The sequence below is a fragment of the Heloderma suspectum genome, chromosome 1 (genome assembly GCF_057233095.1).
Source record: "Heloderma suspectum isolate Gila_16-S chromosome 1, 16-S_ref, whole genome shotgun sequence".
Taxonomy (NCBI): domain Eukaryota; kingdom Metazoa; phylum Chordata; class Lepidosauria; order Squamata; family Helodermatidae; genus Heloderma; species Heloderma suspectum.
The window spans coordinates 249,791,968-249,815,288 of NC_139458.1; the positions used below are offsets into that span (position 1 = coordinate 249,791,968).

Here is a 23,321-nt window from a genome sequence, read left to right on the forward strand (position 1 = left end):
AGCAGTGAGAAAACGTGGATGGGCTACAAATGGAAGATGACGACATTTGGATGCCTCATACAATTCTATATCTGAGGCTGGGTGATTGCATAACAAAGGGCTTGTGTGGATTTACCCAAAGACTTTGCTTGGGTAAATAACAAAAGGGGTAAGAGAAATGTCTTATCTATGTGACTCAGAAGCAGCTGGCCTTTGTAGTATAGGAATAACACCACAAAAATAACAGCAGCATCAGTCAAAGGAATGGGTGTTTATTTGCAGGGATGGTGAATGGGGGTAGTAGCCAATGTTAGTCGTATTTAGAGTAGACCCATTGAAATAAATGGGACTTAAGTTAGTCATGATTAATTTGCCCCATTCATTTCAGTGGGTTTACTCTAAATAGGGCTAACATTGGATACTACCCTGGGTGCCCATAATCAATATTAAAAAGAAAAGAAAAGCTCAGCAGCATGAAGGAGGAACTAAGGGAGATAGGATGAGGGATGCTGTAGGATTCATGTCTAAACAAAGATGATGCGCCTTACAAGAAGACTAGTGCCTATCACATTCAGGAAGCAGCCACACCCCAAAGCAGGTGGTATGGGCCTACTAAAATATTTCCAGAGAATGGCCTGAAGTCATGAGATGTAGTTCTATTACTGAAGCTAAGCATATCTGGCTCTGGTAAACTACCTAGATGAGCAATCACCTGGGAGCCAAAACTTCTTGAATGAAGAGAGCAGGGTATTAGCATAATACATTTTTAAAAATATAATTTCATGCAAGCCAAGCATAGAACTATACTGGCTTTCTTAGCTTGCACATGGCTTCAGTGTAGCAATGGCTGTGCCTACTGGGTGGCACTAGTACCCTCACAAGGCATAGTCACCCCATGGCAGGGGAAGAAGACAAGCCCCTCAGCAGATGTTAGGATGGCAGTCCAGTGGAAAACTCTAAAGGCTAGTTCAGACATATATGTTCCTCACGTGATGACTTGCATGCATGATGGGAGATCACCATGGACAGAACTTGGATATCAATGCTTTTCAGTGGAATCTTCAGGCATTCAGCTGAGCCACACAGAACCTACCAAATGGAAGGAAAACATGTGGTAAGAACGAGGCCTCACTGAATCCTAAAATTAGGTTAGGACACACAGACCTGATTTTAGTGCTTAATTCCACAACTGGCCCATATGACTGAGATATAATGGCTGGCAATGCTAGGGAAGATTAATAAATGAACTGAACACCATTTATAATTCTCCTTCCTTCCTCACCCACACAGTATTAATTACGTACATGGGATTGTTCCAATTCATTTTCCTTCTATCTCATTAAGAGATGGGAGAGTTTGGGGCAAATGGTCTGATACAACGTAAAAGAGCAGTGGATATCTGGGATTGTGGTTTTAAAGCATTTCTAAGTTATGCTTCTGACAGTTGCATACACTGAGTCATATAAATACATTTCAACCTGCTGAGTGCCCATCCCACCGGTCCCATGTAGTGAGTCTAATCATTTGTGTAAAATACAGACAAGCAATCATTTAAAATGCGAAAGTGCACCTTACAGGCACACCGTTTGCATTCTGTACAGATAAATATTAAGATGAATGTTCTGTATTTCATGCCCAGGGCTTTGGGGCCAGCTCAAAATGGCCTCAGTCATATACTAGGAAAGATATACAGTAATGTTTGGTTCCAGCCAGACTGTCCAGGTTGATGAGATGGCAGAGCAAATAGGATAAATGGAGAGGGAGGGTCATTTCACAAAGAGGAATCAAAGAGAAGAATGAGGCTGAGCTGGGCGAGCTGCTCTAATCCTCGAGAGGGAAAGAATGGGCAGCAGGTCTAGGGGAAGAGAGACAGACTGGCCAAGGAAAGAGACCTCCTGAAATCATCTTGGCATTCAGGAGCAGTAGGGTGGCCACACGCACCTTTCCCCAAAAGAGGACAAAAGAGGGTGTTGATTTGCATAAAAATTGCGTATGCTAACTGCCGTGTACAGATATAAATTTAGAAAGAAGTATTATAGCTTAAATAGAAATACAAATATCTCATCATAGTGGGCAAGACGGTGACTAGGTGACCTGTGCAAGCTCAGTCTGCTGTCCAGGTGCTAACTGCAGATGGGCAGCTTCAAGGCCCATGTTGCTCTCCTGGCTTCTCCTGATTCTTTATCTTCATAGCGGACTTGGAATGGACAGCACTCCAATACAGGGCACCTTCAAATACTGCCCTCTGCAAAGTAGGACACATGGCTACCCTAAGGCTACCATCCTTAGGGAGAAGGTGGGTGTTTAGGGGTCAAGTAGGAATTTTTTGACTGATAAGCAGATTGACCAAGGGAAGTGGCTTTTCCCACCTCCCCTGCAATGTTTACACTGGGAGACTGGCAACAGAGCAGGATGCAGTGCCCCAAAGAGCCTTGACTGGCTGGTCGGAACACACGGCAGTGCAGAAGAGTAGGAGCTACAATTAGAGTTGCCAGTCAGCACCCAGAGGCACCTGGTGGGTAAGAGACGGTTGTTTAGATGACATGGAGGGCTGGGACCTGGGGGCAGGGAAAGGAACTCCTTGGGGCACCCCTGATTACACACACAGAGATTGGGGGCTCAGGGGAGTAGTGTCCCAGAAGGACCTCCCTCAGTGCTGGGAAAGATGTGGCCAGACAAGGCAGAAGCAGTCAGAATACAGTTTCTGGACTCAAGGCAGGCTCAGGTTCACCCTCACCTAGCTAGGCAGAGTGGGGTGTGAGGAAGTTTAACTAGCCAAAGTTTCTACACAGCATACTGCAGCTTCCCCCCACCCCAAACCTGGCATCCTTCAGAAAGGCCATTGGCCCTGCTGGCTGGGGATGATGGGAGCGGTAGTCCAGAACATCAGGAGGGTGCCAAGTTGAGGAAGACATATTTGTCTCAGATAGCCTGTGTTAAATGTTAATAAAGTTGTGGCTCTCATCTCTTTGTTCCAGATGTGGACACAATGATCGAGTCATACATTGAAACCATCGTCATTTCATTGACTCGCATGTTTTCTCTTCTGGAGGATGGCCTGCACCTTGGAAGGTGCTTTTGTGTTCCCCTTCTGGCAAAAGAGCGGCAAAACATCCACGAAAATGCTTCTAGCCCATGAATACTTTTCACCTCTGTGATCAGCTACTGAATTAACAAAGGTATGAACCAAGTCTAAAAATGAGTCAACATTCTGCATCAAGAGATGCTGTACCAGGAATGGGCAGAAAGTAGCTTTCCAGATGTTTCAGCTTCAACTCCCAGAAGGCCCTACCAGCATGGCCAATGGTCAGGAATGCTGGGAGTTGAAGTTCAAAACATCTGGAGATCTACGTTCTGCCTAGCCCTGGCAAATGCAATACCAAATTGTTTGTAAATGTATAGCTATTAAACTCATATTCCAAACTAGATTTCATAGAACAGAAGGTCAAGGAAATGGCAGGTCTCAAATTCAACAGAGAAAGAAAAAGAATGGAATAGATGCTCCTACCCATTTTCTAAAGAGGAATAATCCATTTGCTGAATTTTTATATATGTACACACACGGAAACTGACTGTAAGTTCTAACTAACTAATAGCAAACTGCATTTCATTGACCACAGCATTGAATCCTAACTAATGAGCCATTTATTTTTCAATATTTATTTATTTTTTTAAAATCTCTGTTTGGAAGCCATAAGTATCTGATCCATTGGAACCACTTCCACATAAAATGTCAACTTGTACCTTGTTAATTAACCTTTCAAGTGTATTGTACGGGCAATTTCATTGCTGACTAGGGAACCTGGAGAATCAAATCATAGATATTCATTTTACTTGAGATTTTCTCTAGAACATCAACTGCAGCCAAGGAAAAAAGAAGAGGCAGGCAGGGGAGGGGGAAGAAAAGCTATTAGATCAATCCTGCCTCTTCAGCGGTTTATACATTTAATAAAGATTGAATTTAGAGAGAGCAAAAACCTCAACTTAGTAATAATTCCCTTCGCAAGCCCTCCTGTAATTAAAAAAAACCAGAGTCAAGTCATGATGACTGCTATTGAAAATAAAAGGCAGACCTTTAATTATAGCTAGGCCATCTTAAACCATGGGTTAAGGGTCTCTTAATTCTCTGTCAGCATTTCCACTATAACCCCTTGGTTTCAGGGGTTTACAGCTCAAACATAAATATTTGTTGCAAGACAAAACTGGTCCTTGAAGGGGTCAGGCAAGAGAAGTAAATTTTGTTTACATTTTTTAAAAAAGAAATGTATTTGATATTGAGAGACTGCATTTCCCTTTCAAATGCAAAAGGGGGGATACTTTAGTTTGGGGATAAAATATAAAATAGGAGCCCCCAGGACACTCTGCAATGTAATATAATATAGTAAACGTAACTCTAATGTAACTATATGTATGGGAGAACTAAGTGTGAGTAGGATAAGGACCACAGTGGCTTAGTGGTTAAGACGCTGAACTGCAGACTGGAAGGTCGGCAGGACAGCAGTTCGAGACCTGAGTGCTGCGTGACAGAGTGAGCTCCCGTCTTCAGTCTCAGCTCCTGCCAACCTAGCAGTTCAAAAGCAAGAAATTGCAAGTAGATGAATAGGTACTGCCTCGGCGGGAAAGGTAACAGCGTTCCGTGCACCTCGGTGTTCAGTCATGCCGGCCACATGACCACGGAAGCGTCTTTGGACAGCGCTGGCTCTTCGGCTTAGAAACGGGGATGAGCACCGCACCCTAGAGTCGGACACAACTGGTTGGGGACACCTTTTGTAGGATAAGGAGAGCCTAGAGCTATGGTCTCCCATGACAAGGTACATGTTTGGGTCCAGATGTTTCCAATCTGTGAACGAGTCTCACTAAAGGACTCCTCACAGTGGCCTAGTTCTCACTGTGGTTGGGCTGTACCATTTCAGACTGCAGGTGAGGGCTGAATGACTGAATGCTCCTCCATACAAAAGAATTCCCTGAACACAGTAAAGTAGACATCAGGGAGAAGGGTTCTAGCCTACTTCTTTCACAGTATGCTCATTTTCTGTGTGGAGGTGGAGGCAATGTTTGTGTATGGAGAACCATTCATTTGCAGTCTGATGTGGTACAGCTAGGGATGTATGAAAGTCACTTACCTTTTCAAAGGGTGACATTCGTGGGGGGGGGAGGCACTCCGTCCCTCCCCCCGAAATTCTGGCCGGCCGGCTCTGCTCCGCAGGGATTCTGCGGAGCCGCCGGCCGGCTCCGACAGCGGCCGGACATCCGGCCGCTGGCTAGCAGGGACACAAATGGCGGTGGCCATAGCCGCCGCCGTTTGCGTCCCTGCAGTCAGCCGTGATAGGCTACGTAAATGTTTACGTAGCCTATCACGGCTGATTTAAAAGAAAAAACACACACGCTCGTATGCAAATGGCGGCGCCCATGGGCGCCGCCATTTGCGTTCCTTATTTTGGCACGTCTTAGTCTACGTAAACATTTACGTAGACTAATACGAAGAAAATAACAGGGAACGCAAATAGCGTAGCGTCTACGCTATTTGCGTTCCCCTTATTTTTGCCGTCTTAGTCCACATAAATGATTACGTAGACTAAGACGTGCCAAAATAAGGAACGCAAATGGCGGCACCCATGGGCGCCGCCATTTGTGTACGTGCGTTTTTTTTCCTTTTAAATCAGCTGTGATAGGCTACATAAATCTTTATGTAGCCTATCACGTTTTGTGGTTTTTTTTAACTGGAAATGGTGGTGGCGGCAGCCGGTCGGAAGACCGGCCGCCGCTGCTGCCGCCGCCGCCGCACCACCGCTGGAGCTGCTGCCGCCAGGAAGATCCACTCAAGGTAAGTCCCGTCCTGGGGGGGCGGGGGGGCAGACTGTTCCGCCACCGATTTCGGGGGGCCGAATGCGCTGGCATTCGGCCTCCCTGAGATTCGTGGCGAAATTCTCTGACATCCCTAGGTACAGCCCATACACAGATTTAATACCTCACTGAGAACTAAGCTAGAGTAATGGTTGCAAGGAAGTGATAGAATAGCAAGGGTCTGTAGCAGTAGCTGTCAGAATAATCTAAGCAGCAAAACAGATACTACTATACCTATGTCTTCTTTTCATTTTTACTCTAGAGTAGGTGCAGGGGGGGCACAATCCAGATCTTAATCCCTCCCCCCGCTAGGGTCTTGATACAGATCAAGGCCCATGTACCTATTCTAGAGTAAAAATGCATTTAAAAAGATGTAGGTGCTAGACACACCTTTAAAGTGGTATCTGTTTTGGCCCTATATCAGCCATGTTAGCTCAGGTGCCTTCAACTATGTAGCTGTTGAAGGAAGGACAATGCTAGTTCACAGTGCAGAAACATTGGAACCACCTTAGCTTTTCCTAGGACTTACGAAGTTTTCCTATGAGAACAGCAAAGTGGGTTGACTCTCAGAGGAACCAGTAACATGTTCTACATTAAGCTAGGAAGATAGAGAACTTTTGTCCATTATGTTCTTTGGGAATATGGGAGCCAAAGTTAAAGTACTTTAAAGGCAAATTTATTTCAGCTGGAGATTATTTAATACATGCTCAACACCTAACACTGCCATAGAAATCAATGGGTTTTAACGAGTGCTTAACTTGGATCTTTCCTGTAGTGATGTTCCTAGATTCAATTAATCTGGCTTTTTCTTTTCTTTTGGTGGCCATCCTCTTCCTAGATGTAATTTGGGGGGGGGGGCAGGAGGGAGAGAGAGAACAAAGCAAAGCAAAGCAAAGCAAAGCGGGAATTCTGTAAAGCATGGTATTGGTAAAAGACTGTGTCCATTCTTTCTGCCTATTGCATGCCTTATTCTGGGGCATTACATGCAATGCAAATTGCAAACCAATGCACGATTGCTCAGAAGTAAATCTCAGTGGGATTTTCTCGTAAGTGGGTTTAGGATTTCAGCCTTACTTACTGAATTCCTACCCCACCTTTCCACTCTGTCAGATTGTTCCATATACAAAAACTAAAACCACAAATCGGATATAATATCATCACAATTATACAAGAAGAACTGAACCATGGAGGAGCAAAACAGGAACACCAGGAGACTCAGGTAAGCCTAAAATAAAAGGGGCAAATAAATCTCTTGGGGCACAATCTTGTTCTCTTGTTCCCACCAATTGTACCTCAGCTGGTGGTTGGACATGTGGAAGGTCCTCTCCAGGACTTCAGCGGACTGCAGCTCATGGGCAAGTCTGTACAGGATACAGTCGTTAAGGTATCATCTCACACTGTTCTTTCCTTTTTAAACCAAATTACATCTCCCATCTCAGTGTGATCCTAGTAGTGTTGCTTTTTTTTCTTTAAGCAAAATTATATTGAGGATATATAAGTTATTTTAAAAAAAACAACAACACACACACAAAGAAGTTTCCCAGGAAATATTTACGTGCAAGTCCTCGAAGATAAAAAGTATGAAACCATTGTTCTGTGTTTTGTTTGGAGGGTTATTATTTACGTAGGACTAAGCATCTCATTTTTCTTTTGTACAAAAAGTAATTATGCAGTCAAAAGAATTATAGCCCGCATACTTCAAAACATATGAAAAATGTAAAACTTTATTGCACACATTAATTTCTAACAAAGGATGGCTGCAGCATCAGCTTAACTAGTGTAAGCCAGATAACTGATGTATGGTAGATATACTGATGTTCCTCCCAAATGGGCTTTATAAAGGCAAACAAACAAATAAACAATTTCTTCCATTATGTTTTTCCTCTTATAAATTTCTTCTGCCTGCTGTTGGAGGCTGTGGGATGAGAGGTTTTTCCATTTCTTTATTAGCACTGAAACATTTTGTATGAGTGGAGTGGTCAGGAGAATGGAGCATTGGACCCTCATTTATATTCCTGCTGATACATGAACTGGAAGTTACTAGGACCAGACCTCAGTTTGCCACCTATAAAATGCAGATGATGATGATGATAATTTCTTAGATACCCTTCTTAAAAATGAGACAAAGTGACATAGAATAGAATAAAAACATAAAAAATTAAAACAACTAAACAGTTATCAATTGAAATATAATCACTCCATAGTAGGGATGTACGAAATGTACTCACCCGTCCGTTCCAGAGCATCAGCGGTGGAGGGGACATGCTCCGTCCCTCCCCCCAGAATCCTCCCTGGCCGGCTCCACTCCACGGCGACTCTGTGGAGCCGATGGCTGGGGCTGGCCACAGCCGGAATTCCGGCCATGGCCGGGCTGCTGCGGCCGCAAATGGCAGCTGCTACACCAGCCGCCATTTGCGTGGCTGCCAAGCCGTGATAGGCTACGTAAATACTTACGTAGCCTATCACGGCAAAGAGCAGGGGCGCAAATGGCGTGGCTGCCATTTGCGGCGACAGCAACCCAGCAGCAGCCGGAAGACCGGCTGGAGCTGCCGCCGCTGCATCCACCGCCGGAGCTGCCACCGCATCCGCCGCCAGGTAAGCCCCGTCCCTGGGGATTCCGCGGGGTGGCAGGGGGGGGGAGGCCATTCCACCACAGATTCCGGGGGAGTCCGTGGTGGAATTCTCTGACATCCCTATTCCATAGGATCATTGCAAACCTTCTTCCATCCCAGCAGCAAATACAGAATCATAGGACCAGTTTGTAAACACACCCAGCTCATTGATGCCCTTTGTAGTGGTGGAGCGGATGCACACTGTCTTTGTAGTTCCCCCAGGAAAGCATGCTAATGCTTAGCCAGTGCTCTGTAAAAGTTGGAAGGTGAGTGAGGCTATTTCTATTTCCTCTATTGTACAGTGTAGAATCTGGAATGGACCACAGTTCTAACCAACACAATTGCAGAAGAGATGTGAAATGACCTAGATTCAGAATTGTGTTCAAACTCTATTCAACAAGAGCCCCTTTCAGACATTTGTAATCTGTGTATATCAGTGCTTGGGGGAGGGGGGGATGTACCAGCTGGCCCCTCCCCAGTCTCCATGCATTTATTGGTTCTATGTGCATGGAGTTTGGGGCAGGGGGCATGATTCTCCCCTCTTCCATGTATTTAGTATACAGAAATTCCAAGCATCTAAAAAGGTCTGAAAATGTGAGAGCTGACCATACAGCTGGGTAAAAAAATGTATAGCATATGTTAATTAGTCATTCCGATATGCGAGGGGAGGGGGGGAGTCATGATATAGCCTCATTCTCCAACCTGGTGCCCTCCAGATATTGTGGACTTAAATTCCCAGGATGGCTAATGACCAGGAATGCTGGGAGTATTATTATTATTATTATTATTATTATTATTATTATTATTAACATCTCTATACTGCCCAATAGCCAAAGCTCTCTGGGCAGTTTACAAAGATTAAAAACAATAAAAATACAGTATACAGAGATTAAAAGCCATTTACATAAAAATGCACGAACAGACAATATACACAAGAGAACATATATCTAAAATGACTTCAAACAGGCAATCTCAAGCAAACAACCATAACCATAAGACAATCCAGAATCGAATAAACTTATCATATGTTGCCAAATGCCTGTGAGAAGAAGTTGTAGTCCAAAACATCTGGAGGGCACCAGCTTGGGAAAGGCTGCAATATAGCATTGTTAAACATAGTGGGAAAGTTAGAAGAGATAGATCAATGAGAAGCTTGTCTAAAAGAAAGCATTAGTTATGTAGGGTTACGAGGAGATAACTAGTGAATTCATTGTCTGGGAAGTCCAGTACTACCACAGTAAGGAAGGTATTGTAAAAAAGAAGAAAATGGCAAAGAATCCAGCACTTTCCACAGGTAATTTCTTCCAACGGTTAATCACATTCACCGTTCAAATGGAGTGCTTTATTTCTAGCTTGTATTTTCATCCCCCAGCTTTAACCTCACAATGATGCTGTCTTGAAACCTTTTAGCGCACTATATAGTTTTCTCCCATGTAGGTAGTTACATTCCATAATCAAGTTGCCTATTAACTTTTTAATAAGCTAAACAGATTTGAATTGCCCTGAGGGGAAGATTTCCCATTTTACTGGTTGCCACCAAAAGCATGCAGCAATGTGTCAATCTGTTCCTTATATAGGTATTCAACATTAGGGCTAATGAAGATAAATGCTTATTGCATGTCAGACTGTATATTGACTCACCAGAAAACAGCCAGAGTTGATCTCTTTTTCCAATGCATGCAAGTTCCTGGTTTGGAAGAAAAACAGTTAGCAATGCAAATATTCTCATTTTGGCAAATGGGGATTAAGGTGCTATAAAAATTATGTCTGCTTTTTTGTTTCAAATATAGGAGCTCATTAATGTATGTAAAAGTTCACCTGCTTTGTCATTGCTTCAGAGGGTCCTCCATTTTGGGGAATGTTTTCCAAGAGATATAAGGGGAAGCTTCTTAGGTAGATCTTTGCATCCTAACCACTGACTAGATCAGCTCTCCCAAACTGGGAGCTCTGTAGAGGGGTTGGACTCCAATTCACATTATCCCCAGCCAGCATGGCTGTGAATATTGGGAGCTGCAGTTCAACCCCTCTGGAGGGCACCAGGCTGAGGAAGGTTGGACTCAATGATCTTAGTTTCTATCACTTTCTGTCTGTGTTATTATGTAGTTTTTCTGTAATTGCTAGTTATAAATATTGATTTAAAGAGAGAATTTTGAGATGGCTGTTTGTGTTCTGGGGGTCAGCAAGAAAGTGTTTTCCAGTCATGCCTGATGTCAGTCAGCCCGTGTCATCCTTGGGCAGCTGACAGGACCCCAGAGCTCCAGAACGGCCCACCACTGATGCCTGACCTGGCCCTGCTTTAATTTTTTGCCCTGGTGCTCTAGTCAACACTGGCCATTTTAATTTCCCACCATGCCTCCAATGTAGCATGCTCCAAGGCATGGTGGGAAATTAAATTGCTCTGATTGCAATGCTGCTTCCCATCATTGCCAAAAGGCCTCGCTCGCATAATAGTGGGGCCTCTGATGTAGGGTTGGGGACATTAATTGGCATTTATTCAGGCTACAAGGATGCCTGGATACTTTTTGCTGTAATATAGCTATATTTTTCAATGGAAAATAACTAATGTGTTTGACTTCATAAAATAGAGACTGAAATAGTAGACTAACAGAGCACGTTTGAATTAAACTCACAACTCTCTCATGTAACATTCCAAGAGAAAGGTTCAAATGTACACCACACAGAATCCAGTAGCACCGTGACTCACCTCTCCCCATTGTTTACATGGCTAGCTGAAAAAGCAGGTGCAGGAAGATAGCAAGTTATTTGGGGCCTTAAAAAAATCTCTTGTATCCTTAAGCAATTAGAAAGAAAGGCACAAGATTTTTATCTCCTTAGTAGCCTATGGCTAAAGATCATTCCTCTGAAATCAAGGTGTGCCGCTGCTATAAACATCAATAAAGGTTTCTATTTCATGTCGTATGTGAGATGCCCATAGATAAGAATCCCCCCACCCTCAAGCAATGCTATAGTGTTTGAGTTCTGCTTTGAAATTTGGGGTCACAAAATGGCTGCCGGATGACATCATGTGCTAATTAGCAAAATAATTCCACTAGAGTTTTTGCACAGCTGTTTTAAATCAAAGAGAGAAGAAGCATTAAGTCTTCAATCCCATACACGCTTATGTGAGAATAAGTCCCCTTGAACTCAATGGGTTTCTGAGTAAACATGCATGGGATTGTGTTGTTTGTTTTCCTCTAGTCTCTCCACTGCTGACTAAGGTTGCAGTCTTGTACATACTTACCTGTCTTGGGTAGGGTTCTAAGGGCCAGATTAGATAAGGAAACAGGAATCCATGATGCAATGTCTTTCTACATTTTGGCAAATATCAGCTGCAGAGGGACAATGACCTGTCTTGGGACCACCATGTTGCAAAGGTTCTGTTTTAAAAATCCTCACTTTTATTCAGTTTTACGAATGAACCCATAGTTGTCCCTTACAGCTTCAAGGCAGGGTCATATTCCACATGTAGAACATCTCCCCCATCACAGCATTGTACCTATGGAAACAGTCCCTGCATAATTTCATCCTTCCACACAGCTGTTAATGGCTCCCAAAGCCATGTCTAGGATAGAATATGGAAACCTTGGGTGTGAGTGTATTACAATTACTTTCATGTTAAAGTGGAGGATATAGATGTTTTCATGTGGAATTAATATTGTTAGAATGTACCACCACCAAGGGAAAGGTATCAATTCATTAGCACTGGAGTTTCAAAGCTCAAAAGAGTAGAAAATGGGTTTGTGATGTTGTAAGGACTTTGGAAATGTGTTATTGTACACATAGAAAGGGGCTCACTTGCCTGAATGAATTACTGGAGCTAATGCATATCAAGACACATAATTTGACTAATTATGTAACACATTAGGGTGTTACACCCTACATGAGCAAGAATAGTACATTCTTATAACACTCTGAAAGTTCTGCCAGCATTCTGGAGAGTTATTAAATCTAGCTCATACAGAAGAGAACTGAACTGGTAGGGTTGAATCCAACTGTGCCCATCCACCAGTGGAATGGCATCCACCGGCAGAATTGATTCCCCCTACCCTTGTACCCCTGTACCCCCAGATCCACTCCAGAGGGTTGATGGAACCTGTGGAGAAGATGTTGAGGGGCTGGGGGGAAGGGAAAGGAAAGTCCCCTTGTACAAGTGGAAGTTCACTTGCATGGCACTGCATGCCCACAGTAGTCTCTGTGAACCAGTGGAGGCTGGTGGCCCTGATGTCGGTGGGGTGGTGAATCCACTCTGGGTTTCTGTCAGAACTAGACAGAAATTTAAAGGAACTATCCAAGGTGCTGAACCTAGTTTGGGTTTTTTGACTGGTTCTGACTGAAACCTGGAGCGGATTCACTGCCCTACTGACATCAGAGCCACCAGCCTCCACTGCTGTGAAATGATTTTAGCTAGAAGAACACACTGAAAAGAGAACTCTCAAATGTGATCTCAATCACTCTATAGAACTCCACTGTAGTAGTAGGTAAGGAGGCATTTCCTTTTCCAGGGAGATTCTCAGTAAGATTCCAAGGCCTGTTCTTGACTATATTCAAGATTAAATTGGGGAAGGGGTGGAGGCGGGGACTGAAAGCCAGTTTATTTTAAGAACACTTTGGGTTACTTTCCTTAACACCTCATAATAATTATACCAATGCTGTCAACGCACAGCCAGTCACTCTTTCTTCCTTTGGAAGAATTTGTTCTTTTGGCCTATACACCTAGGATGTAGATCCACTTACAGCACAATCCTATACAGGTCTAACCAAAAGGAAGGACCATTCAGCACAATGAGACTTACTCCTGAGTATGTGGTATAGGGCTGCACAGTTAATTGTCACTCATAGTGCAATCCTATAATTAGTAAATCCCATTGTATTCAATAAACACAATTGGGATAGGATTGCACCCTCAGAGTGTAGAACCAGTGAACTGGCCAAATATTTAGGTGTTCTTGAGGAATGGTTGTATGTGATTGGAAGCAAAGGTGGTGGAGAGGACTACCCATATACCCTCCCTAAATATATTCCTGATCAACCCCCTCATTCCAAGGGTGGTTCAGAGGATGGCAACAAGTAAAAAGGCCTTCTTGGTGGTGTCGTCCCACCCGCCGATTGTGGAATGCTCTCCCCACTGAGGCCCTCCTGGAACCAGCATTGTCATCTTTTCATCACCAAGTTCAGACATTCCTCTATTCCTAGGCAAGTGACATCATATGATGAGGGTTTTAATATCAGCTGCTTTATTGGGTCTCAATATTTTATTGTGACTCTTTGTAGCTGTTATAATTTGTAATTTCTGTGTAAGATTTTATATTATGTTGTATTTTGGGTTGTAGTTTTTGTGAACAGCCCAGAGAGCGTTGACTATTGGGCAGTATAGAATTGAAATAAATGAGAAAAAGAAATGATTCTGCACGCTTGCAAAACAAGACTTCAGGCCAATTTACTTGGAATGGAAGTAGGTTCCAAGTCCAATAGAACTCACTTTCATGAAAGCATACATGGAATTGCAGTGCGAGTGAAAGAGAAGAGTATTCTGTAGCTAACAAGCTACAGTCCTAACTGTAAGGTGAAAACAAGGGCAGTCTCACCATATATATATATGTATGTATGTATGTATGTATGTATGATGGCATGATGCAAACATAAATAATTGTACACAGAGGCTTATGCAAAGAGGGCTTTGTTAGCAAGGGCTGGAAAGCCAGTCACCCTGAAACAATGGGGGCAATTTAGCATGCATCAAGCCAAAGGGTGCAAGCTGCAGACACACGAACTCCTAGTGACGGATGCTGAGCTCTTGCTGGGAGGTCGCAGTGAAACATCTTTCTGAGAAGGCAGCATGTCAGATTTCAGATACTTTCTCTACAAATGGGCTCCTGCCGCTCAAAGGAAAGCCCCCCCCCCTGCACTCTGTCCACATAATAAAGCCCATTTACATGAAAAGATGCCGCTTTCAGTGACATGATTAATTTTGGAAATACCTGGCATCTGAATGGAGCAAAGCTTTCAAGAGATGACAGATGATGAGGAAAGATAATTAGGCAAATGTCAGGAGTCAGTGTTGTGATTGGTGACTGGGAGGCTGGCCTGACTAGGTTATCATATCCTCTTCCCAAATGGAAATGAATAGATTTTACGGAAAGTTTAGGTTGATAATCTTATTGTTAAATATAAACTCTGCCAATGCTTACAGGTTCTCTTTTGTAGCCATTGGAAGTGACACCATCATTCAGCTCCACAAAACGCTTTACTTCAGGGGCTCTACACGCTGCACCATCAATTTTCCACTTGCCTTTGCTTTACTTTTTAAAAACCTGATGGTCTAATCCATCCTTCTGAAAATGCGGCAGAGTCATCATAACCTTGTCAAACTCAGTGGGCTATATAATGAGCGAACCCTTCAGAATTTCAGAACTTGTGTTGGTGACCCCTTCTTACTCACCATGTGATAGAACTGTTTTAAACACAGACATTTATTCTCTCCCCTCATCCCAATTTTAAAACATGGGGTCCTGTTGGAAGTCCTAATGAGCACATAGTTTTCAAAATGTAATACTTAGTTGGCACAAAGTGGAGCAGAGAACAAAGGCAACGGCTGCTCCTTTCTTAAAGGCAATCCCCCTTTCTTTCCTTCAGGTTTCATGAAATGCTGTTTGGGAAAGAGATGGTACTGAATATCGGTGCCCTCTACAGGATGCCTCTGAAATTAGCAGGGCATTGAAGGCCCCTACAATGAAAGTTCTGACAGAACCCCTCCTTCTAGATTGATGGATACCCTCCTCTCAGTGAAAGAAGAATTAACCATTTGCTGTTCTTAATCCATCATGACATTTCAGACCAGGGCTGGCATTATTATGCATATAGGATTGTATTTCTTTGCAGGGAGAGGATGCAACTAGACATATCTCTAGATTATATATACATTAGGATATATATATATATATATATATATATATATATATATGATGAAGGACATTTCTGAGCTTTTAATGGTAGATTTATGAGACCATCCACTTTTTCTCACTCTGCCAAGCCATGGTGAAGACTGAAAAACCAGCCGTCTTTTTTTTCTTTCTGTTGTTCCAACTGCTGGCAAAGGACCTTCTCCAAGAATAGACGGAGCATCAGGCAGACACGTCATGCCTAATTGGACTAACTATCCAACGGCTGCAGCTGCCATTAGTTAATCTTCATATAATTTGTTAGAGTGGGGCTTTGTGAAGTACTGGAAATAATTGTCTTTTTTCCCCCTTTCCTCCTGCTGAATTCTGTAGCTGTGGGCAGTTATTGGTATAATAACAGTCTGCATCATGCAGTCAGGAATGGTGATGGTTTTATGGCTCTCTGCACTAGCCAGAGGTGTATAATGTATCTCTGAAGGGCTTGATTGACTGGAAACATATTTTTCAGCCTGCTTAAAACTGCTTAGAGAGTGTCACAGAGGTCCTCAAAAATAAAGCGTTCAGTGTATTTAGTGAAACTCTACACTCTAAGTACATGCAAGGGCACCGTAAGAGACTAATTAGGTTGTAACATAAAACACCGTAAAAACCAATGGCAAAACGGCAAAGGTCTGACCAGCTTTGTAATGTTATGTTAGGAGAGTACTTATAAACAGTACATGAAGGGCCTTGAGCTGATCTAATTCTAATGGTGCCTAAAAGCTGGGGAGAACTGAAACAAAAATTTAGGATTGCCTGGCATACAAGTAACACTGGATTAATGGTGTTATGAAGATAAGGAAAACAGAAATGTTGCCATAAATCTTTCTTCCCCCATCACCCAAGCTGTAGTGTGGCTGGAGGAACCACTCTACTGAATGGAACAAACAAATTATTCAGAGTAAAACAAAAAAGCTATTACATTTTATGTGCTTGTTTTAAATATGGTAAGCCATATTTTATAATATACAGCTAACAGGCATGAGTGATCCAGCCAAATTAAATCTTTTTGAATCCTGTAGCTTTTAATGGTAAATTATAGATAGGTTCTTGGGCAAGTTACATTCCTTTTAGCCTCACCAGTTTTCCTTCTCAGAAATGGGTGTTTGGTGGCCATGCCCACTACAGCAACCATTTTGTGAGAGTGCCCATGACACACTCTCAAAATTCCAAATGTGCTCATTGGCTCTCAAAGGTTGAGGACCCCTGCAGCAGATGTATTTTCCTTGTGCAAGTTACTGGTGTGAGCCATATCAAAGATTCTCCTCTGAATGTTCTTGTCCAAGACTCCAAGGTTGTACCTAGAGCCTGGGCAAGTTACTGTGCATCTGCACAAGGAACATTGTGAGTGGTAGTTGTTCTTCTGTTTGTGAGCTTTAGGAACCTGGCTTTCATGTTTTAGCATTCTGCATCAGTACAATATTTCTTTCTCCCATTTATGCACATATTATCAAGCATCTAACATCTTCTAATCTATAAAACACTAAACAAAGTGATTTTTGTTTCCTTAATAGGAATTAGAACATGTCTGAACACTCACAAATATAATTTTTGACATGAACTGAACTTATTAGTCAGTAACACAAAACATATGAAAAGTGCTGGGAAATTACAAAAAAATTGAAATGTTAGGAAGAAAATTAGTCTGATCAAACTAGATGAGAATAATCTGAAATGTTTTATGTGAAAACATCTTTTAAATAATATACATCTCTAGATTCTTTGTAAATTAAATGCATTTGGAGCATAAAGGGATGGTGAAGAAAGTACATAGGCATTAATTTCTATTTGCCATCATCTCTGCTAAGAATATTTTTAAAGCCTTGACATTGTTAAGACATGATTGAAAGGAATGAAGTGTTAATTTAATAAATGTGTTGCTAGTCATAGTGAAACTAAACACAATTAATATGTGTCCATTGGCGTATGCATATAAGGTTGCAGACCTCTCGAACCTTGGGTATAAAATGTGCCTGCTTTGAGAAATGAGTTTACGCTTGGTGGGGATTTTATTGTTTAGCTTTAATGTGGATGGCTGCTTTTCTTCCTTTGTTTTGAAAAGTATGGTTTATAGTTCTTTCCAGATAGATTATTTTCCTGCAAGGTTTTGTGATTAACAATATAATATTTTTATTGAGTTATTTCACACACACACGCACACACAGTCGCACACAAAGTGACTAAGCCCATAGGGTATTCTAGGTTTACAAGATTTTACTAATAAATGTGTTCCTCTTTGTACTGAGGCTGCTAATTAGTGCTTTTAAACAGCTCAACATTTAATTCTTTGAAGGCACCCTATCAAGGGCTAATATAAAAACTGTTTATGTAGGAGGATATATAAAATAAGGTGTTAAACCCAACATAAATTGAGTGGCTGGGGGTTCCCTACAGTGCTAATTTTATGTTTGTTTTCGTCTCATTTAAAGTTAAGATGTCTGCATTATAACAAGAGATGTGTTCCATGCACTCCATACAGATTACGTGAAAGGCATCTGTTTATGAGCTTCAATTGTCAGGAGACATATTCAACTAGTAGTTTCATCAGACACACAATCACACACACACATACACTGTGGAAATATAATCTATAGAAGCTTTAAATTATCGTTTTAATAATAAAAGAGGATCTATGTATAATTATGGGACCGTAACTTTTGTGTAGAGATTTCTGTAGACAAGATTTTCTACATAGAAAGTTTGCTGCATTGGATCTGATAGCTACAGATATATTTGTGTTTGACAATTTGTTTTTTGCTCTCACTTCTAGTAGCAGGACTCCTACTATTAGTACTACTTCTTATTTTATTTATGATCGGCTCTTTTATTTACCACCACCATCATCATCATGATCCATAAGGGTGCTGGCAGTTGTCATAGTAACAGCACCACCCCTGTGGAACATGATGCAGCTATGTATACCTTGCATAACAGTGTAACAGCGTATACCTTGCATAAACATAAGGCCTACATAATTTTAGCTTCCAGGGCAATGGAAGGTGATGGCTTCCAATATGATGCTATACTCCACTCACCTCAAAATATGCACACTCTATCAGGATTTTGCCAGCAACAAATGTAAACACACACACACACACACACACACACACAGAGGGAGAGGGAGAGAGAGAGAAACACAGCTCCTTGCATTTTGGGCTCTCCTCGGGGATAGCTATGGGGATTGTTATGATGAACACCTTCACTTCAAAATCTACTGCTACACCACTACATATGATGTGTACTTCCATTTGGACCCCTCCAAAACTTCTCATTATTTGAAGAGAGAACTTGCTTTATTTTCTGCTGTGTTTTTAGCTCCCTGGATCAGGGACAGGATGTTTTGGTAGGCAAAGCTTAATGCTGGTATTGATTTCTAATTACAGTTTACCTCTTAATTCTCTATTATGTGTAGTAGCTCAGTTAAGAGAATACAAAACACCTTCTTCTGTCTTCCAAAATGGCTGAAAGATTTCTTTCTTTCTTTCTTTCTTTCTTTTTCTCATTATTACTTATAGAGATACCAGTTTTAAGGCACAGCCAGTTTACAATATCCATGATGCAATGGACTTAGATTTAGAATTATAGATTTCTTAGTTTCATATCTAACTGTATTATCATAGCAGCAAAATTGGACGTGGCTGAGTCTTATTAGGTTAGTGCTCATCTAGTTCTTTTAGCTTTTTGGATAATTCAATGAGCTGTTCCTGGTTTTGTATATGTCAGTTATGGGAAGAAGTAAATAATCCTATATGAGGTATCCAACCATGGGAATATTAGCATTCATCTTTTGCAATTTATTTTGCAATTTATATAAGGACTGAACCGACAATGCAGTATTACATGTCTTATAGCTAAATGTTCAGGGATTTTACTGAGGCAAAAGCTACAGCATAAAAACTACAGAGGTATCAATCCCTTAGATCTGACCAGTCAAGCAAAATGACCCCTCCTAGAATCATTTACTCCCCCCACCCCCACCGCTTCCCTCACTGGGTGCCCTTTTACATTTTGAACTGGGTTCTGTAAGAATCTGTAGCCTAGTGCTTGAATCCCAAGGAAACCTCCATGGCATGGCAGTGGCATACACTGCAAACCTACTGTGTGGCACAGGATGGATTGTGGGGACTAGTATAGTATTATTTGTAGTTAAAAGACTGTGCTACCAATCCAGAAGTCCCCAGCTGAAATCTTGTTGTTGTTTTTTGCCATGAACACACTACGTGGCCTCAGGACATGCTCTCAGCCTCAGACCTCCATAGGAAATATGAGAATAATACTTTTGACCTATTTCACAGGGCTCTTTTAAGATTACAAGAACATGTATGTGATGGATGCATTTGAACTACAAATGCTACATAATGCTACATAAATGTGAAGTATTTATGTTTAGGTAAAAGAGGACAGTTAGGCCAGGCCTGGGAACACTTCATTTACATAAAGGAATTTGGGTGATTATGGAGCCATCTACATTAATGCATCTCTATGTGCCTGAGAAACTAGAGTGAGGCATTTCTGTGGGGTTGTCAGTGAAACAGGATGGCTCTGGTGCTGCTCCAGTTACCTCACACAGCAACTAGGCCATTCTCCTGCCCTCAGACCCAAAGGGTTCTGGGACGGGGATGGGGGGATGTTGTTGTTGTGGCTTGGGTGGGAAGAGGAGGGGCATGGATGGCACCAGTGCATGAATGCATGTTACAATGACATTGGTTCTGGTGCGTGTGTGTGTGTGTGTGTGTGTGAGAGAGAGAGAGAGAGAGAGAGAGCAAGTGAGCGTGGGGCCTATTTTGGACTATTTAAGGCCACTCTGCCCTAGCCTCTTTCCAGTTCTGGCAGCTGAACTGAGCAGACAGGCAGAAGAGGATCTGGGCCTAGCCAAGCTAAGCCTTTTCATATCCCATTATAGTTACACACATCTCTGACAGAATTGTGTAAGGCAATCAACCCCAATTCAAAACCAAGTAAACTAATAAAAGTTGGACACAAATTGTGCAGCTCAACTTCTTGCAGATTTGGCTGTAGTCCTACACACAAATGGTCACTCAGGTCCTGACAGGATGGTAAAGTTAATGTTAAAACATTAAAAGAAAACATTAAAAAAGAGATTCTTCATTGGTTCCCTTTTGGGGATGTCCATGTGAAAGGATCCATATGGCATCAGCCCATATTCTGACTTTGCAGGAACTGCTGGAAAGAGGTAAGCACCTTTTCCTTCATGACACCTGCTCCACTGTGAAGACTGCTCTGACCTCACTGGTCCCACAGTCACTCCTGTCAAGCCATGTGGACAGGTGGATAGTAGTGTGGCTGAAACCCTGGAGCATGTGAGTTGGGCATATGAAGTCTGCTGAATGAATACATCTGATTCCAAAATCATTCTTCATGCAAACATGCCTAAAATGAGATTTGAATCTTTTTTCTCTCTCTCTCTCTCACTCTTTCACACATGCACACAACTCTTAATCATTGACTCTTTTTACTGAGATCTGTTTCCCCTTTTCATCGATGACAGGTCTGGACAATTTGTGCCCCACCAAGCTGAACGCAAGCCACTAGTGACCTGCCAGGTGGCAGGCAGGAGCAAAGGGGAGGGTTTACTATGGCTCTGGTGGGCCAACAAACATAGCTGCTGTGCTGCATTCTGCTTGCGGTCGGATAGTCCTGATCTGTGAGAGTACTGGAACGAGGGAAGATGCATGACTGCGTGTGGCAGGCACTATGCCCTTTGTCCAACTAATTTTGTAATGGCCATGTGACCCTAATGCACCAGTTGCAAAGCGTTACATGAAAATCTGTGCCATTTAACTTTCTCTTGTTCATGAGAACATGACTATCTTCTTCTGGCTTTTTCCTTTCTGTCAGAGAAAGAGAAAAAAGAAATGTCTAGTTCTAAGACTCGTTTCCCATTAATCTTCTGATCCCATTTGTACAAACTATTTAAGGGCAGGACTTCAGTAGATATAGTTTATTGTCAAAGTTCTCTTTCTCTTAGGTAACCCCCCCCCATGGAATTTACCCCCCCCCCTCACCCCATGCAAGCATTTCGATTGTATTCTCATCAAAGAGTTAAAACAGCCAAGGGCTTTTAAGCATCTCATTTTACTTACATACACACAGCCCATTATAACCTGCATAAACAAGGATGACAAGTGGAGATTAATGAGAGTCCCAAAGTGACAGAACAATTTAATTGTCAGAAATCATAGGAGGTGAACTTTGCCAGTGTATTTATATAAAACTGCCATGGCCTTAAAAACTTCCCTAATTGATTATGACCAATAAGTAATAACGCTGAACACAGTTTTCTGGTATACCAATAGTAAGTGACCCATAATAGTTAACTGAGGAATTAAGATGCAAAAGGGAAGAATTTTAGTTTGAGAAGATAAATGACCCATAATGCTGTGCAAATCATTGTGCAGCTGACACTTTAGTGCTAGTTAATATTTATTAGGAAGCAACGGTGTGTGAAGTTCCGATCAGAACAGAGAAGTGGTGTGGTGGTCTTTCCTTAGATGATTCAAATCAAATAGCACTTAAAAAGTACATTCTTTTGTTCTATTTACATGAATGGAACTTACTTCATTATCAATATTTTTAGGATCAGGTTGCTAGTAATGGCCAGTTCATACATACATGTTTGCTTGCTGATTTAAAACATGTATATACTACTATTCATCATATTGGGTTTCAGGGCAGTGTGCAGCATAAAGGGATGCTCATCACTTCCATGAGTACAATCATTATTTGTATGTATGAATAAGTCAACAGATGGATTGACTGATTGATAAAGTGCCAAAAATTACTGGATGCTGTACTAAAAGTTAAAAACAAGCAAGTCTTGTCTGTAGGCGTGCAAGGGTGGGGAACATTTGGCCTTCCAGATGTTGGTGGACTGCAACTCCCATCAGCCCTAGCAAGCATAGCCAATGATGGGAGTTGCAATAACATTGGGAGGACCACAGATTTCCTATCCCTGAACTAAAGGTACAGTCAAGACACATTAGGGGTAGGTGGAAGCAAAGCAAAAGGGAAGACAGACCAACTGCAAAAGATCAGAGAAAACAACTGTGTATCAAGCAGGCACTTGAATGCAGGGCTGGTTCCAGGGTTGAGGGGGTCCTTGCCGCCATTTTATAATATTCCACAGTGCTTCCGAATACCCACTGAAGTATCGTTCTGGGGACTGGACTCAATGAAGCTTACATCTGAGTAGTCATTACAGGAGTATGCTGTTAATACTAAGAATTTCGGAAGAAGAACTAATAACATCATTATGAAGGACAGGAAAGAGTGATGTTGAAAAAGGCTGAAAAGCAGGAGGGAAATGTACACACAAATAATCAAGTAACAACAAACAGGCATTTTACAATGTGAAGTGAACAAGGTTAAGAAAATGGGTATTCATCCAATGTGAGGAGAAAAGCAGCAGAGAGACTGGAATAAGAAGAGGGGAAAGATCAGGTAAAGAGTTGCATTGAAGACCAAATGAATGGATAGGACCAAACGGGAGTACATAAAGAGTAAAGAGAATAGTTTAATATTGACCGCTGGGAACTCCTACAGAAAGGAAAAGAAGATGAATGAATAAATGGAACCACTGAAAGAAACCTTAAAGGAGCTATGGGAAAGATGGTTGATCCTAACAAATGTATTACCCAACTGTGGATTTTGAAACTGAAACAGTACTTAAAGAACCGAGAAAACTAAGAGAGGAACAAGTGAGTAATTGACTGTCATGTAATGAGCAAGCTCTCGCATTTTCCAAAATTCTTCATCAAGCAAGATATTAAACAAAAATGGGAGCTGGGAGGACAAAAAACTGTGGTGTAGTTGCTCCCCACATTGGCAGTTGATAAAAGTCCCAAGACATGGTCAGAAGGCATATGATGCAGCCACCTTGCTGAAGCTAGGGCCTGGTCAGTGCCTGAGAGGCAAATGTAGCCGCCTT

General features: G+C 42.0%; 1 long non-coding RNA gene across 1 annotated transcript in view; it reads right to left on the bottom strand.

Moving 5' to 3' along the window:
• Positions 1 to 231: 231 nt before the first annotated feature.
• The window catches only part of LOC146358940 (uncharacterized), a 109,611-nt gene continuing 86,521 nt past the window's right edge, over positions 232 to 23,321 (bottom strand). Inside the window, exons 2-3 of the long non-coding RNA XR_014787138.1 lie at positions 10,077 to 10,122; positions 232 to 1,068 (exon numbers count right to left, since the gene is read on the bottom strand). This is a non-coding gene — a long non-coding RNA (uncharacterized LOC146358940). The remainder of the gene's footprint in view (positions 1,069 to 10,076; positions 10,123 to 23,321) is intronic.